Source organism: Hyperolius riggenbachi, chromosome 3 (genome assembly GCF_040937935.1).
Source record: "Hyperolius riggenbachi isolate aHypRig1 chromosome 3, aHypRig1.pri, whole genome shotgun sequence".
NCBI lineage: Eukaryota > Metazoa > Chordata > Amphibia > Anura > Hyperoliidae > Hyperolius > Hyperolius riggenbachi.
Window position 1 is genome coordinate 222,916,868 of NC_090648.1, and position 19,501 is coordinate 222,936,368.

Consider the following 19,501-nt stretch of genomic DNA (forward strand, 5'->3'; position numbering starts at 1 on the left):
CAATGCTACCCACAAGTGTAAATACAAGTTGCGTCAATAGAGTACTCAGTGGCGTCAGCAGCAGCAGAAGGAAGAGGCAGTGGGCCCTGAGACGGAGAGTAGACTGCATTGCTAGCTGGCAGCATGAGCTGGGTGGAGTGCATCAGCAATGCCACCAAGAAGTGTACATGCATGTTCAGGTGGGTAAGCTTCTATTTCTCTTGTACCAGGTTGGGTAGAAACTGACATTTTTCCATTGTAGCGGTGATCCAGAAGGATGGCTAGCCAGTAATCATCCCAAGATTCACTGCAAGAACTTACGTTGCTCAATCACTCTTCCCTAGTCATGATTATTATTCCAAGAAGTCAGTAAAAAAAGCAATATTCTTTTTTGCAGGTTACGGCTAGGTTCGCAGTGGTCATTTGCATTGCAGAATCATTCTGCTTGTCAACTCACTGCCCATACAATTCTATGGAGTTGTTCATAGTAAAGCGTTGTAACTGTGTTATTCTAACTCGCGGCATGCAGGCTTTGCATTCAAGTCTATGTCCAGTCTCCATTACAGTTCACACACATTTGAATGCATTATAATGCATGCATTATGCAACTGAAAACTTGCGAATCGCGGCCACAATAAAAAGAAAATAATCTGGTCTTTAGCAGGTCTTATAATAACCTAAATATAACCTCAAATGGACAGCCACATATCCCCCCTCCCCTCCTTTTGTGTCACCACCCCCTCCCTCTAGATGGTAAGCCTTTGGCAAGGCCCTCTCCGTTGTGTATCAAAATTGATTGTGCAATGTGCACTCTACCCAGAATTATGTGAACTTGTAATATTAGCACTAACACCCCAGTGTATGACCTGGCATTGTATTACCTGTATTAAGTTGTGTAGCTTATAGCTTATTACCTGTATTGTTGTATCTATTACAGTATAAACCATATATATTCCTAAGTAGGATACCCTGTATGTTTTAGTGATTTATAGCATCTTGCACTATACCTGAACACACCGGTTATTGACAATTTTAGTTGAGAGCAGGGCTGAACCAGCAATAGCTGTGATTGTAATTATTTTGTTGTATCTATTGCCTATTACCTGTATTGTGCTGTCACCCCTGTTATCACTGTCTGTTATCCTATGTATTGTACAGCGCTGCGTAATATGTTGGCGCTATATAAATCCAATAAATAATAGTATCAGAGCATGCAAACATTTATTTAACAAAGATTAAGACAAAATGCAGAAGCAAAGTGTGAAAAGTTAAGGACTTCCTTACTAATTCCATAGGAATTAAGTAATTGTAATTACCAGTATCAGCCAGGTGCTGCTAATCAAATGCACTTGATTCATTGAAAATAACTGAAAGCAGGGATTTTAGCAGCTTGCTAGTCTGGTGCATTCAGTTGTGTGTTAACGCAATGCCAGGAATGATCTTATAAAAACAGTTATTGCTGATCATCAAACTGGGAAGGGTTATAAAGCCATTAACAAACAATCCGAACGCCATCATTCAACAGCCATTCACAAGTGGATAACATTCATGACAACTGCCAATCTTCCCAGGAGTAGATGGCCTACCAAATTCACCTCAAGGTCAGCCCGCACAATGCTCAGAAAAGCTGCAATAACCCCAAGAGTTTCTCTGCAGACCTTTTTTACCATCTTAAATATTAAAGTTCATCTCTTAGAATTAGAAAAAGACTGAACAAGTATAATTTATTTGGAAGAGTTGCCAAAATAAAGCCTCGTCTCTCCTAAAAGAACATAGCAGCACATCTCAGGGTTGCAAAGTTGCATCTGAGCAAACCACAAGACTTCTGAAGCTATGTCCTGTTGACAGACAAGACTAAAGTGGAAATGTTTAGCCATAAAATATATAGAGCCACATTTGGCGAAAACAAAATACACCATATCAGAACAAACCCCTGATACCAGCTGTCAATGTGAAGAGGTCAAGATTTAGACTTGTTTTGCAACCATAGGACCTGAGCACCTTCAGTAATTGAGTCGAGCATTAAGTGCTATGTATAACAACGTATTGTAGAGTCCAATGAGAGGCCATCTGTGTGAAGGTTAAAGTTGGGCCGACATTTAATCACACCACAGGACAGTGATCTCAATGATGTCAGCAAATCTTCAAGATAATAGTTAAAAAGCAAAGAATCAGGTATTGCGATGCCCTGCTTGAAATTGAGACCTTAAAGGATACCCGAAGTGACGTGTGACATGATGAGATAAACATGGGTATGTACAGTACCAAGCACACTAATAACTATGCTGTGTTCCTTTTTTCCTTTCTCGGCCTGAAAGAGTTAAATATCAGGTATGTAAGTGGCTGACTCAGCCCTGACTCAGCCAGGAAGTGACTACAGTATGACCCTCACTGATAAGAAATTACAACTAAAAAAAACCACTTTCCTAGCAGAAAATGGCTTCTGAGAGCAGGAAAGAGATAAAAAGGGTCAATAGTTCATAGATTTTAGCTCTGGCATACTTCAATGAATGTGTGATTGAGCAAAAACCAATAAAACAGTTAAAACTTAAAAAGTAGATTTAAACATTAAATACAACTGTGGAATATCTTAAAAAGTCATTTTTAGGAGAAGGAAGATAGATACAATCATTTATTTCAATAATTTATTTTCGCTTTGGGTGTCCTTTAACCAGTTCACATCCTAACTACAGTATAATCACGTCGTTGTAAGTGGCTCACGAAAGCCACACGACGTGATTATAAGTCACTTCACTTTAATGAGCACACTAACTACATTAACTACACTAACTAAGGATTCCCTCCCGGGGGTCCGACCCTCCCACTCCCCGCTCGATCCCTTTTATTTGAGCATCTCCCCCCCCCCCCTTCTTCCCCCATGCTGCAATGCAGGATTAGCATGAAAACATCATACCTCACCTCGTTCCAGCGTGCGATCAGCCTCCCCTCCGTGCATTACCGCTGCCTGTGTCATTATGCCGAACGGATCGGGTCCCAGCTTGATGATGTCATCAAGCCGGGACCCAATCCGTTCGGCATTAAGATACAGGCAGCGGTGATGCACGGAGGGGAGGCTGATCGCGCTGGAACGAGGTGAGGTATGTTGTTTTCATGCTTATCCAGCGTTGCAGCATGGGGGAAGAAGAGGGGGAGGGTTGGGGGGTCAGCATTTCGCCACACATGACTATCTGGGGTGGGGGGGTTGGGGTGGCACATGGCTATCTATAGGGCAGGGGGGCAGAGGCACACTTTGCTATCTATATGGGGGGGGGGGCGCAAATGGTCTGGCTATCCATGGGGAGGGGGGAATAATGCAGCACATCTGGCTATCTATGGGGGAAGGGGGGATTAAGCAGCTGTTCTGGCAAATTTTTGTGGGGGTCAAATGCACACTTAGCATTTTATATGGGGACGGGGCTAATAGAGGCACATTCGGCTATACTGGGGGAGGGTTAAAGGGGCACACCTGGCTATCCATAGGGGGTGGGGGGAATAGATGGGTACATCTGGCTGTCTATTGGAGGGGGGAGAACAAAGGGGACACCTAGCTGAAAATAGGGGTGGGGTATAAAGGGGCATATCTGGCCTTTTTGTATAGGGGAGGGGCTAATAAGGGGTACATCTGGCTATCTATACTGGGGGAGATAAAAGGGGCACACTTGGCTATCTATGGGGGGTGGGGGAGTAAAGGGGCACACCTGGCTATCTATGGAGGGGGGAGGGGCACATCTGGCTAACTACGGGGGTGGGAGCTAATAAATGGGCTTAGTTTTTTTATTATATGTATGCTTTCAGCGTATATTAGTTTTTTTGGCAAATACAGCTTGTGATTACTGATAAAGTGCAATGCAAATTTTTTTTTTTAAATACACCTTTATTTACAAGTAATATATTGTTGCCATACATTGTACTAGGAACATAAATTAATTGTTGAAATAAACAGGACACATGGGCAAATAAAATGTGTGGGTTTGATCTACAGTAAAACTTTTTATTTTCAAACTGTAAGTGTTGAAAACTGAGAAATAATGACTTTTTCAGTTTTTATTCTCCTTATTCCTTTTAAAATGCATGCAAAATAAAATAATTCTTAGGAAAATGTACCACCCAAAGAAAGCCTCATTGGTGGGAAAAATTTTTTTATAGATCATTTATGTGTGATAAGGGCTGATAAAGTTATTGGCTAATGAATGGGAAGCGTGTGAAATGTTGAAAATTGCTTGGGATTTTTAGGGGGAAAAGCCCAGGGACGCGAAGTGGTTAAGAAAGCTGTGCATAAACTAATGCCTGTAAACTTAAGTCAACTGAAGTAATGTTGTCAATAGAGTGTGCCAAAATTCCACCGCAACGATTTCAAAGATTGATAAGTTCCTACCCAAAATAGTTACTTCAAGTTAATGCTGCTAAAGGTAGATTTAGAAGTTGCTGAATCATGAAGTACTCTTAGTTTTCTCCAAATTGTTTCTATTTATTTCTATTAAATAATTTTCACCTAGAAATCTGTTGTATACTGTATTATACCTAAGATTAGATGTAAAAAAAATTTGGGAACCTGCTAAAGATCAAAAGATTGTTATTATGTCCTAATACGTAAAAGCTTAGAACTGAAATTATTATGATTTATTACAAGTATTTATACAGCACCAACATCTTCTGCAGAGCTGTACAGAGTATATTGTCTTGTCACTTAACTGTCCCTCAGAGGGGCTCACAATCTAATCCCTACCATAGTCATATTTCTATGTAAGTTTTGTGTAGCTCTGATTTTGCAGATTTTTGGTATAATATCTTTATATTACTTATTTTTCTACTTATTTTAATTGTTCACATAAGCATCATTTTAGCTTTACTCATTGTATTTACAATATAACATTTAACTATTTTTTTTAACAAACTTTGCAAAGTATTTCTGTCTGCTCACAGATGAAGAGGGATAGATTTATGGTGACAAGCTTGTGTTTACACAAACCTTTCACATGACCTGCCTGTCACATGATTGTCAGCCAGTCAGAGGGCTCCATTATCTGAGCTATCCTGATTTGCTGTTAGCTGAAGTTGTGGGATTGCCAGCACTGTCAGATCATGCACGGAAAGAAAACCATATAGGAAGTAGAATAACAGACTTCCAGCACAAGAATCTGTCTTGGAACCTGGAAATCTACTTTTGACTTTTCACTAAGGAATTAAAGAACAACTAGACCCAAGGCCATTTGTGTCCTGATTCAATTATGTTTTCCCCCTGAGCTTTCTAACAGGAGATAAAATACAGTTTCACCTCCTAGCAAGCCAAAACATACTCATAAAAAGATGTCCCAAATATACCTAAAGTTGATGTTACTTTCCTTAGCTTGCAATTGACATATCATTTTTCTTAACTACATGAACTTTTTAGCCCTCTGTTCCATCTGCTGGGTGCCAAAAACATATTTTGTAAGTAAGAGGAGAAAACATATCCTGTGAAGTGAGTTGATTTAATTAGGACCTTATTTAATTATTTTTCTCAGAGGTGAAAGTGCATGGGAGTATTATTCAAACTTACCTCAAGAGTAATTGAACTTTGCTGTACCCTGGTGTCTATCTTTCACTCACTCACTCACTCACTCACTCACTCACTCACTCACTCACTCACTCACTCACATCCAGTATACAGCAGCAGGAGTACACAGGTTGTTTAAAACATGTTAACGCTAAAATGATTCTTTCAACTGTTCTCACACAGTGGTAGTACTACAAACTCCATGGAAGAATTATTCACGGAGGTCATCAGAATGTTGAACATGATTATCATAGTCCCACAGAGCTCCAGTGTTGATATAATACGGCATTGGAGGGTTCCTCTTTAAAGTACTCTTGAATTGAGAGGGATATGGTGCCTGCCATATTTATTTCCTTTTAAACAATACAAGTTACCTGGCAGTCCTGCTGATCTCTGCAGTAGTGCCTGAATCTACAAGGGGGTGGAACAACACACATGTAGCAGCAGTAAAGAGTGTGCAGGACCCACCCTGAGTACTAGCAGGGACCTTGTAGCAAATCCGCACAACTCCTTTAAGACACTCAATGTATTGAAAAAAGTTTTAAATGTCATATCTGGCAGCTGTCTGAATCACATACATGAAACAAACATGTGGCTAATCCAGTCAGACTTCAGTCAGAAACACCTGATCAGCATGCATGTTCAGGGTCTATGGCTAAGAGTATTAGAGACAGAGCCTCTGCAGGCCAGCTAGGCAATTTGTTTAAGGCTACTTTCCCACCAAGACGTTGCGTTTTAGGGGACGATATGGTCGCATAACGTGCCCCTAACGCAACGTGTGGTGGTGTTGAAGTTGGACGTCAGATTGAGCAGCGTTAAGCAGCTCTCAAAGCAGCCGCTCCTGGTTAGTGATAGGAAGTCCGGATCTTTTTAAGGATTCGGATAATTGGAATCGGATCATTGAAAAGATCTGGATCTTTGAACCGAATCATTTGAATCATTTTACTAGGGAAGCAGACTGGATGAAATGACTAGCAGGACAGGACTTTCCCTGCACTGTACATTCTGTATGTTACTGTTTCTTCCAGACAGACATCCACTGTGAACCGAATCTTTCATTGTGATGATCCAGATGATTCGACTCACAAAAAAGATCTGGATCAAATAAACGATTCGTTTATGATCCGGACAACACTACAGTCCCACCAGGAGTCTCCACAGTGCAGTGAATATTAATTAGCCATGTGGCTGGCTGCGGAGGAGGAGGAGGAGGAGGGGAAACCTCCACCTCCATCATTACTGAGCATGTGCAAGCAGTCTAACGCTGATTAACCCAGTATAACGTACAGCATGCAGCACTTTGTTTAAACGTGCTGCGTTACTATGTAACGCAACGTGTGCACTGTGAACTGATTGATTGATTGATTTTACAGTGCTGTGAGTTAGGCTGTGTTACTGGCTGCTGTAACGTGGGACTTTAATGTCCCACTGTGAAAACAGCCTTAAAGGAGAAAAAAATATGTCATTCTCCATATCCCTCTCAGTTCAAGTGTGCTTTAAGCCAGTTCAATTTTCTCGTAAGGAGTTACAGCTACAGGTTCAAAAACTCTGTTTCCCAACAGGCTAGGCAACGTCTGAGTTAAAATTATTTCCATCAAAACATGCCCCCATTATTAGTTTATCTTGTTTTAGGTTATTAAAACCATTTTACAAGCTATTCAGATGACATTACATATAACATTACATATAAAAAACAATTCAGCATTGTTTTGGCAGTTGCAGGCTCACAGAGACTTATTTATAAAGGATAGGCATAGTAATATGTTTTTTAAGGATATTTATTTTAAAAAAAACTGTTGGGGCACTGATGACTATCGCAATGTGTCCTTAACCACTTCGCATCCAGACCTTGTTTTCCCCTTATGGACCAGAGCAGTTTTGACGTTTTAGCTATGTCCCTATTTAATTGGCCATAACTTTATCCTCACTCATGACACCTAAATGATCTAGATATCGTTTTTTTTCAGGACAAATTAGACTTTCATTGGGGGTATTTTGTCCCATGAAAAATGTTGTTTTCTATGCATTTTATTGGGAAAAAGAGCGAAAAAAAGAAAAAATTTGTTATTTCTCAGTTTTACCAATTCTAGTTTAAAATCAAAAAGTGCTACCATATATAAAAACATGCCACCAGTAGTAGCTCCCTCCCCCCCAAGGTAGATAGCCAGATGTTTCCCCAGTATCAACCCCCCAGTATAGCCAGATGTGTCCCCCAATATCCGCCCCTCTAGTATAGTCAGATGTGTCCCCTGGTATTAGCCCCCCCAGTATATAGCCAGATGTGCTGCTGGTATTAGGTCAGCCATCGCCCATGTATATATAGCCAGATGTGACCCTGCTATTAGCCCCCCTCCCCCAAAGCATAACTAGCCAGATGGGCCACTTGTGTTAGCTCATCTCACAGTTTAAACTGGAGAGAGCTAACTTTTCTGGTCCCCCTGGTGTATGATTAGCCATATGTGCCCCCATAATTAGGATCCCCCCCAGGACTATACATTAGAAGACCCTCCCCCTCCCCCCATTAGGCAGCCTCCTCCTCTGTGCAGAGATCTGTGAAAAAAGCATGTCCAGCAAGCCTGGCTCACCTTTCCTTTATCCAGCGATGATCCTGCAGCGGCAGCCTCTGTATTCAGCTTCACAGCCTCCTCCGTTCTGCCCCGTATACGAGACAGCTTGCTGGACATGCTGTTTTTTACAGATCTCTGCCAGGAGGGGGTGAGATGAAGGATCACCGCTGTTTGCTACAGCGGTTATTGTTCATCCGCGGGGGCGCTAATTGGTTAAAGAGACTTATTTCCTTTAACCAATTAGGTAAACCTGTGATGAAAAAAATGTGGTATCTTACAATGTTTAACTCCATCTAGACTTCCTAGTTTACTGCTGACCTTTCTGACCCTGTGCCAACCATATTTTTATACACACTAACCATATTTTTGAAATCACTCACCTACAGCAAGCATGTAGATCAGCTGTTCTGACACTTAAAGCCTGATTTACTTAGGTATCCAGGCCAAGGATCATTGGAGATCATAAGTGATCCAACAAAATAGGCCTGGATTTGTTATAAATAATCTGCTGTTAGGTGGCAAAGGGTTTGTAACCCTCACTAGGGTCAGACAATTTTTAAGTAATCCAGGCAAGATTTGCAGGATCACTAATGAAACTAGATGATCCCTTAGAAAATGAGGTCCCCCTTATCTGGTTCCAGGTGAGTGGCCTAGAAGTCTTGTGATAAGAAGATCAACATTACAACCAGAAGACCAGCATCATCAAAGGTAGATCAGCAATGGATGCAGCCAAGGATCTCCCATGATTGGTACATTTTAAGAAAAAAGATAAAATAAACACTGAGGTTTTTCTTTTATGTGATATAAGGATAGGTTCACAGTGGGACAGTGCATTGCATTTCCTGTATAACAGGAATGCAACGGAACGAAAAAGGAGTACCACACGTTACGGCCGCGTTGCATCACATACAGTGAAGAAACAGTCAATGAAAAGTATGCTTCCCTGTACCTGTTAACGCGCATTTAACAGTAACAAGAGAAGACAAATAATATTTATATTGCACTTTTCTCCTGGTGGACTCAAAACGCTAGAGCTGCAGCCACTCGCTGCGCTCAGGTAGTAGCAGTGTTAGGGAGTCTTGCTCAAGGTCTACTACCGAATAGGTGCTGGCTTACTGAACAAGAAGAGCCGAGATTCAAACCCATGCAATGCATTACCATACCGCAGCTCGTTATACCGTTGCACTAGTGGTGCATTGCAGTAAGCCACTTTATAAAACGTGCTGTCCGTTAAACCACACGCAACACACCAGTGTGAACAAGGCCTAACAGCAGTACCGGCCTGACATCTATACAATGATCAGTGTTTTCCAAGCCAACATTTTCCAAATTGTGATTATCTCAGCTTATCCAGTCATAAAAAAATCACAAACATAATAAATATCCCAATAATCTTTCCAGCACTCCCAACATACATTATTACGGCAAGTGAAATCTTTTCAAGAATAAAACTGTGTCTAAGAAGTTGTAACAAACCTATTTTAGCAGTTTAAGTGCCTGTGCCTATAAGTGCCTCTTTTATTGACTATCTTAGCTGAGATACCGGGAGAGTGCCTTTAAAGGGACAAAGACAAAAGTAACCACAGTACAGAACTGAGCTAGTTAAAAATAGATATCAACACCCTCTCAATGTAACATTTGAATCACAGAATTCCGACTTTAAAATGTACAGCAGCTGCACACTAATCTTCCTAATTATCAGAAAGACAGCTGGCTGTAGAGAATGTTTGCTTTAATACATTGTTGTCTGGCATTAGCGATTTATGACAAATAAAGCAGAGTGCAATGTACCATGATAGAGTGGAGACACAAACTGTGTGTTTCTACCATTTTTCTTCAGAATCTGCTTCAAATCTTAGAACTAATGTTGCAGAAACTGCAAATATCAACATAAAACATACTACCAAGGCTTAATGAATTAAAAAGTATATTCACATTCCATGATTTCTGTCTAGCTCTACACAAAAGTAAGCCTAAGTTTTACCCAGTGCAAGAAGAACATTACACAAACAAACTTAATTCAACTCAATTCCCAAGCTTACATGGAAGCTTACCGTGTGCAGAAATTAGAGCATCAGCTCCTCGGACAAAGAGGGCAGAGGAATTCCAGGGGAAGCAGGTAAATATTGTGTGTTTGCTGAATCCCAGTCCTGAACTGATTGCTTCCTACCTCTGGCCAAATCCCCAGCAGCAGCTGTCACTCATAGCACGCGCTGCCCATCTTCTATTAATAGGCTGCTAGGCATAGGGACGGTCACATTTTCCAGGAGGTCTCAGTGGCTTGAGAAGCGACTGGACATTACTGGGGGAGGGTAAACACATAGGGGAGACTGCTATACATAACATGTTTTGGTAGCTGGCATTTGTTTACTTTGTTCTGCTCATCTTAGCTTTAGGTATAATAATGCAATTTGTTTCGCCATAACTTTGTCATTGTGTTTAAGTTCCTGGACAAGAACAGCTGCACATCATCTATTTAGCTTTTAAAAGCACTGGTTACCTTTGGCATAGCCTTATTTTTGGATTAAATCATAACATGGATTAGCTATTGGAATGCATATTTCTACAGTAACAGACATTCCGTTAGGTAGAGCAGATGTCCTTAATTGTCCCTTAATGTATATAAGACTCATTAAGTGCTGGGCATATAAAAAAATTGTACACACTGTATAAATTACTTATGTGAAAGACACACATTTAGGAGTGAGAGACAGACACATGGATGTGACGCTCAGTCCAAACTTGGCTTAGTTACTTAAGGCAGATCTATAAACTGAAAGCTCCTATTCATATTTACTAATAATGTATTTTAGATATTAAAGTGACACTGAAGGGAAAAAAATGAATTGTATAATGAATTGTATGTGTAGTACAGATAATGAATAGAACATTAGTAGCAAAGAAAAGAACCCGGCTTTGTGATTTTATAGTAAGTATAGGGCTCCAACCCAGGCAGGGGGGTCTGTGTCGAGGGATTCAGCATGGCATACGTTATTTCCACAGAGATAGAGGAAGATATAAACGGGGCCTTTCAGGGAGCAGCTAAAGAAACGAGGGTAGGGAATGATGAAGAAGAAAACATTGATCCCCTGTTTAGGGAGCATAAAAAGTTATTGTTAAAATCACTAAGAAGGAAGTGGGATATTTCCACACTAAAGTTCTATGTAAAAGAGAGAGTTGTCCCATGGGGCCTACGGGAACGGATAGTCCCAGCAGATCATCTGCACACAGAGCGCTTCATTAAAGTATGGAAGGAAGAATGTATAAAGAGAGGGATCATTACAATGAATTTGATCATTGAGGAGGAGCAGATCCAATTAGAGGAGCTGGGGGAAGAAATAGAATTGAGTAAGGATGAACTGGACACCTTCCAGAAACATCCTAAATTTGAGAAGTTAAATAAACAACTTAAAGGGGAAGTTGAGAGACAGCAGACCAAAATTAAAAAAGAAAAATTACAGAAATTCCAGGAAGATGTAAAATCATGGAATGAAGGTGAATTTTTTGATTGTCAGAGGGGGAGACCAAGAAGTAGATCTAGGAGTAGACAGTGGAACAGGGGAAAGAAAGGTGAAGAGGAAGAAAGAGGGGGAAAAAGTGGGGTGGTTTTTTTAGATCAGGAAGAGGACGAAAAAGGAGACGGGGACACAGAAGAAGTAGAGGAGAAGGAGTTGGGGATGACAAGGAAAAGCAATCTAAAGGTACAAAAGGACAGTCAAAAGAAGGTGGAGAAGAGGGTTCAACCAGTCAGGGGCCAGAAATAAAGGATGAAATGTCAAATAATGTAATCAACCTGACTAACCTTGCTTTGGATGAGAATTGTTTTAGTCTATTGGGAAGAGGCCTCTCATTTGCCCCATATTCAGGGGGTGACGAGTTCGAGGTATTTAAGGACCTCACATTCTTTCTGAGAAGAGTAGCTCTTAAACTTTTGTTTGAGAATACGGAAGGTGATAGGGAAAATATGATCACTGAGGTAGAAGCCACAGGTGTGGTAGGACAAATGTCAGTAGAAGAAAGGAATTCTTTGAGAGATTTGGAAATGCTACTGGATGAAGGAAGAGTTGAGGAGGACATCACTGATGGCCTACAGCACCTGAACCCAGCTCCTCTAATGGTTCGTAAGAAATCTAGATTTATGCCCCAATTAAATCATAAATTAAAAGCCTTTAGGGATTTAGTCCAAAGAGATCTTGAAAAAATAGAATGGACCCCAAAAAAGTCCTCTAAAGATAATCTTACCCCTGGTGAAAGACAGGCCCTGAAATTTTTGAAGGAACGTGATGATATTATCATTCGTAGTAGTGACAAAGGAGGAAATGTGGTGATTCTATCCACTGAGCAATACAAGGGAGAATGTTTGAGACTCCTAGGAGATAATGAAACTTACCTGAGATTAAGGGAGAACCCATTCTTGGCAATTAAGACCAAAGTCAATTCGTTGGTGGATAGGGGAAAAGAACTGGGGGTTCTCACCAGGAATGAGGCCGAATTTTGTAATGTGACCACTTTCAGGGCCCCCATTTTCTACATCATTCCTAAGATACACAAGGATAGGGAACACCCTCCGGGCCGCCCGATAGTATCGGGTATTGACGGCCCTCTGGAAAGATTGGGCAAATATCTCGATGGAAAATTAAAACCGATGGTGGAGGTTCTGCCCTCGTTTGTCAGAGATACAAGTGATGTGTTGGGGGTACTGGAGGGCTTCCCAACCGGTGTGGAGGACTTGATTGTGAGTGTGGATGTGGAGGGCCTGTACACGTCCATACCCCACGAAGTGGGGATGGCAGCTACGGCATTCTTCCTGAGAGAACATTACCCAGATTCCCCGCTACACAACGAGTTTTTGATTGAAGCCCTGGAATGTGTACTGAAATATAATTGTTTTGTGTTTGACGGTCGGTTCTACCGCCAGACCAGGGGCACGTCGATGGGGGCGTCCTGCGCCCCGGCCTATGCCTGTCTCCATCTGGGACTGTGGGAGCGGCAGGACGTGTACCCTATGGTCCTCTTCCAGCGCCAGGGCCGGGCCGAGGCATAGGCTGGAGAGGCTCCAGCCTCAGGGCGCAGTGTTGGAGGGGGCGCAGAATTCATTCAGCTGTCATTCCTAATTGTGTATGAAGCAGAAAGAAATAAGAAAAGGGGATACATGGCAGTGACTGCAAGCCAGATAACTAGATATTAAGGTGTTGGGGAGGTTGTGGGCCCGGTGGCGCCTCTTAGTCTAATAGCAATCAGTGTGTGACAGCTGGGGTGGGAGGGATGGAGGGGCGCACTTTGGTGTCTCAGCCTTGGGTGCTGGAGGACCTTGTCCCGACTCTGTCCAGCGCCATGTGCGCCTATGGCTGAGGTTCATAGACGACGTGCTCCTGGTCTGGCGGGGAACAAGAGAGCAGTTGTGCCAATTTATGTCAGAGTTGGAGGTGAACGAGAGAAATTTTAAATTCACATTTGAGGTGGACAATAATGAATTAACGTTTTTGGATTTGAGGATTCGTAGGGAGGGTGAGCGATTTGTTACAACGACGTATAGAAAACCCACAGCAGGAAACACACTCCTGCACTTTGAGAGACATCATTTAAATACCCAAAAAAGAGCAGTACCTAGAGGCCAGTTTTATCGACATAGGAGGAACTGTACACTTGATAGTGACTTTGAAAAAGAGGGTCGAGATCTGGGGATCCGATTGATGCACAGAGGGGGTACCCAGGTGAATTGGTCGAGCAGGAGTTTCAGCGGGCAGGTGAGAAAGGGAGAGAAGAGATCCGCAGTGGACGGTCCCCCAAGAAAAAGATCAGAAAGGTTGGGAAGGATAAGGATCCAGTCAGATGTGTGACAATGTATGGGTCTCATTGGTACAGTCTACAAAATGTGCTACAAAAGCATTGGAATGTTTTGCTATTAGATCAGAGGATAGCCAGGGTAGTTGGCGAGAGGCCCTATATGACAGCAAAGAGGGCACAAAATTTAAAGAACATATTAGTGAGATCTGAATTTAATTTAACAGTTCACAGAAGGAGACATGGTTGGGACGATTTCCTCAAAAAGTAGGGATGTTTAGCTGTGGGAATTGCAGTGTATGTAACTTGGTTGATAGAACAAAAACCTTCACTAATGCCAAAGGGACAAAGACTTATGAAATTAGAGATAACATCAATTGTAACTCTGAGAGAATAGTTTATTGCATTACGTGCCCATGTAATCTGTTATATATTGGCAAGACGAAAAGAAGATTGGGAGCAAGGATAGGTGAACATGTAAAAAATATAGAGAAGGCGGAAAAAGATAGCCCCCTAGGCCTCCATTTTGAAAAATATCACAATAAGGACCCTTCGAGTCTGCGTTTCAAAGGGATTATAAAACAGAAAGTGCCTAGGAGAGGGGGTGATATTGAAAAAGAACTTTATAAAATTGAAACCAGCTGGATCTATCGTTTGGGAACAAAGATCCCCCAAGGACTGAATACAGACATCAATATGGTCTATTTTTTGGATTAGGAATTGCAGCAGCCCTGTGAGCAGCAGATATCTGCAGATGAACGGACTGCCTGTGGTAAAAGTGGTTAAGATAAGTGTGGCGATGATATTAAGTGACTTATGGAAAGTGCTGTATCGTATTGCCGCAGTAAGCCAGCTGCGAGGGGGTTAATTTGAAGGTGGAGCCGTATGCTGAATAAAGGAAAGAGCCTACCTGACTGTTTGATCCATCACGCTTTGAGAAAGCCCCGTGGGCGGGCGAAATGCGTCAGCGGGCGGGCCCTGGTCTGGACAGTGTGAGTACTCACGAAACGGAACCTCCGCCGCACACCGTGGATCTTCTGGGGACTCCTTACGCGGTGCACCAGCTTCAAGCGGCGGGGTGACGGAGACGTCGGGCAATTGAATGTACCCTGAGCGATGCTCCCCCGCGAAGACGAGCAGAGAATCCTGGCGGCAGTAGCGTAAGTGAGAGCACGAATTCCCCTTACAATCACACACTCCACAGGCTGCACACCTGGTTGCCGCTTTGCCGGTGGCGGTGGACCTGAACTTCCAAACTGCGCAAGTTAAAGTTGAAATATCCAGCATGAAGTAACACTGGTGAAGAGCTACTGGAATTACACACATTGTGGAAAGCTGGGACATTATTGGGATAGCACGGGCCCACGGACACATGGGAGCTGGGGAACTGCAGATACCAGTGGGGCGGCAGGATGCAGGGTAGATGGCCATTTAGGAGAGTGTGAGAGGAGGCCTCATGGTGTGCGTCAGTGGTGGGCCCACAATTGTCAGACTGTGATCGGTGGACCTTATTGATCTGCATAGGCTGTGCTGGGCGATCGATATTGGGCAGTTACCGTCACGGCGACAGTGGGGGTATAAATAATATGAGTACCGCAATTGTCATTTTATAGACCAGAGGTGGTTTTATAGGTTTTTAATAGGAGGGTTCAGAACCACCCCTGCTGAGTATTTTTGTATGCAGCGAATAAAGTATTTTCTACTAGCACATGAAGAGATTAAGGTTTCTTATTTGTGGTTACTAGCAAAGAAAAGAGTCGCATGTTTTTATTTTCAATTATATAGCTTTTTTTTTTTTTTTAAAGCATTGTATCATTCTATTTGCAATTTACAAACCACACTGTATTTTAAACTATGAAACAGAGCAGGGCTAGCGACCCTTTCAACTTCCATGCAGTAAAAATCTTATCTGAAGCCGCCTGTCACTGTTTCATTAATGTATAAGTGAATAAGGAAGGGAAACAGCACTGTAGCCGACTAAACTGGTTGGAGAAGCTCTGTTGCATAGATAACAAGTAAAGTTTCTTAACTCTTCCATGAGACAATATGAGACTGGTTTCTTCACTACTAATGTTCTGTTTGTTAGCTGTACTACACATACAGTGCATTATTTCATAAATTTTGTTTCACTTCAGATTGCCTTTATGTAGTTGATCGCAATCCTCTCCGCAATGCGTACATGTCTGCGATGCGCACGCTCTCACCACCGTGTGCACGCCCATCCCTCCTGTGCTGTCCGCGCCAGGCACAACGCACTGACACAGGGACACAAGAAGATGCAAGACAGGGAGATTATTACATAGGTTGCATTTAACATTTTATGAATAAATGTTTTAGTGTTTGCAATAGAACATTGGAAAAGAAAAGTATGCTTTCTTAAAACAGAAAGAATTTGCGATAATTCAGGTTGGAGTGAGCTCCGAGATGTCTCCCAGTGCATCACTGCTGAATATATGCAAACTATCCATTGTTGTCCCAGCAAGCCAGCCACACCTCCAGATCCACTGGAATGCAATGACGTTTCAGCTTTTTAGTGTTACAGAGCCACAATAATCCAACATGCATACAGACTATTTCGGATTGATTGATCCTCATCAGTGCATGGCATGGATTAATGTGGATCTATGGGGACTTGAAACACCCAGAGTTACAGAGAACCCAGCAAGCTCATGGTGAACCAGAACTTCTAGGAGTAAGAGGCTTCAATGGTCCAAAAAGCCATCTTACTAAAATGGTATGGAAAACAAAAGTATGCTTTCTTAAAATAGAAACTATTTGTTTGCATGTTGGATTATCGCAAATACTTTCTGTTTTAGGAAGGCATACTTTTGTTTTCCATAGCATTTTAGTAAGAGGGCTTTTTGGTCCAATGTAGCCTTTTACACACTCCTAGAAGTTCTGGTTCACCATGACCTTGCTGGGTTCTTTGTAACAATAGAATATTGTAGTACTTGGTGCAGTATTTTTTTAATATAAGCCAGGCATTCCTGGCTGCTACCTGACAGCCTATGATATTCCCCCTACCAGGCAGGACTGGTTCTACACCATAAGTGGCATTAGGGTACATGCCCCTTTATTTATGGCAAATCCCCCCCCCCCCCTAACTACATAGTGATCCCCACAGTTTTCGTTAGCATAGTGACTCCCCGGTCCGGCATGTTCCTCCATTACTCTGTGCACTCTTCTTTTGCTTGCACCACAGAAACCAGCCTTCATATGATCCCGCGCCTCCGTGCCACAACAGGGTCATATGCATAGCCCCGCCCCCCGCTCAGTGATGTTCTCCTTGCTGGGCAGGGTAATGCGGCAACTAGTGTTGGGTGAACAGTGTTCGCCACTGTTCGGGTTCTGCAGAACATCACCCTGTTCGGATGATGTTCGAGTTCGGCCGAACACCTGACGGTGTTAAGCCAAACCGTTCGGCCACATGGCCGAACTAAGAGCGCATGGCCGAAGGTTCGGCTAGCGCTGTGATTGGTCGAACGGGTCACGTGGTTCGGACCCGAACGCGCTCTGATTGGCCGAACTGTCACGTGGTTCGGGTAAATAAATACCCGAACCACGTCATATCTCCGCCATTTGTCTGTGGGTTTAGCTGTGGGTAGGCAGGCAGGGTAGTTCGCACTCCAGCCACGCTAGCCAGGGTCCCCCCAGTCATTGTGTCGCTGCTGGGAATAGTAGTACACCGCTCGCTCAGCCACACTATATAGCATTGTGTTTACTGCCACTCTGTGTACCTCGCTCAGCCACACTATATAGCATTCTGTTTACTGCCACTCTGTGTCTGCTGGGAATAGTAGTACACCGCTCGCTCAGCCACACTATATAGCATTGTGTTTACTGCCACTCTGTGTACCTCGCTCAGCCACACTATATAGCATTCTGTTTACTGCCACTCTGTGTCTGCTGGGAATAGTAGTACACCGCTCGCTCAGCCACACTATATAGCATTCTGTTTACTGCCACTCTGTGTACCTCGCTCAGCCACACTATATAGCATTCTGTTTACTGCCACTCTGTGTCTGCTGGGAATAGTAGTACACCGCTCGCTCAGCCACACTATATAGCATTCTGTTTACTGCCACTCTGTGTACCTCGCTCAGCCACACTATATAGCATTGTGTTTACTGCCACTCTGTGTCTGCTGGGAATAGTAGTACACTGCTCGCTCAGCCACACTATATAGCATTCTGTTTACTGCCACTCTGTGTACCTCGCTCAGCCACACTATATAGCATTGTGTTTACTGCCACTTTGTGTCTGCTGGGAATAGTAGTACACCGCTCGCTCAGCCACACTGAGCCACACAGAGTGGCATTGTGTTTACTGCCACTCTGTGTACCTCGCTTAGCCACACTATATAGCATTCTGTTTACTGCCACTCTGTGTCTGCTGGGAACAGTACTACACCGCTCGCTCAGCCACACTATATAGCATTGTGTTTACTGCCACTTTGTGTCTGCTGGGAATAGTAGTACACCGCTCGCTCAGCCACACTATATAGCATTGTGTATACTGCCACTCTGTGTACCTCGCTCAGCCACACTATATAGCATTGTGTTTACTGCCACTCTGTGTCTGCTGGGAACAGTACTACACCGCTCGCTCAGCCACACTATATAGCATTCTGTTTACTGCCACTCTGTGTCTGCTGGGAACAGTACTACACCGCTCGCTCAGCCACACTACATAGCATTGTGTTTACTGCCACTCTGTGTACCTTGCTCAGCCACACTATATAGCATTGTGTTTACTGCCACTCTGTGTCTGCTGGGAACAGTAGTACACCGCTCGCTCAGCCACACTATATAGCATTGTGTTTACTGCCACTCTGTGTCTGCTGGGAACAGTAGAACACCGCTCGCTCAGCCACACTATATAGCATTGTGTTTACTGCCACTCTGTGTACTTTGCTCAGCCACACTATATAGCATTGTGTTTACTGCCACTCTGTGTCTGCTGGGAACAGTACTACACCGCTCGCTCAGCCACACTATATATCATTGTGTTTACTGCCACTCTGTGTACCTTGCTCAGCCACACTATATAGCATTGTGTTTACTGCCACTCTGTGTCTGCTGGGAACAGTACTACACCGCTCGCTCAGCCACACTATATAGCATTGTGTTTACTGCCACTCTGTGTACCTTGCTCAGCCACACTATATAGCATTGTGTTTACTGCCACTTTGTGTCTGCTGGGAATAGTAGTACACCGCTCGCTCAGCCACACTGAGCCACACAGAGTGGCATTGTGTTTACTGCCACTCTGTGTACCTCGCTTAGCCACACTATATAGCATTCTGTTTACTGCCACTCTGTGTCTGCTGGGAACAGTACTACACCGCTCGCTCAGCCACACTATATAGCATTGTGTTTACTGCCACTTTGTGTCTGCTGGGAATAGTAGTACACCGCTCGCTCAGCCACACTATATAGCATTGTGTTTACTGCCACTCTGTGTACCTCGCTCAGCCACACTATATAGCATTGTGTTTACTGCCACTCTGTGTCTGCTGGGAACAGTACTACACCGCTCGCTCAGCCACACTATATAGCATTCTGTTTACTGCCACTCTGTGTCTGCTGGGAACAGTACTACACCGCTCGCTCAGCCACACTACATAGCATTGTGT

General features: G+C 43.1%; 1 protein-coding gene across 5 annotated transcripts in view; it reads right to left on the reverse strand.

The window, feature by feature from the left end:
• The window catches only part of ALPK3 (alpha kinase 3), a 182,417-nt gene that overhangs the window by 145,288 nt on the left and 17,628 nt on the right, over positions 1-19,501 (reverse strand). For 4 of the 5 annotated variants that reach the window (XM_068275815.1, XM_068275810.1, XM_068275811.1 and 1 more), the window contains exon 1: positions 10,137-10,237. The exons of the other annotated variant lie outside the window; for it this stretch is intronic. The gene's annotated coding sequence lies outside the window, so the exon portion shown is untranslated. Of the gene's footprint in view, positions 1-10,136; positions 10,238-19,501 lie in introns of those variants that run through there. 5 annotated transcript variants of the gene reach the window in all.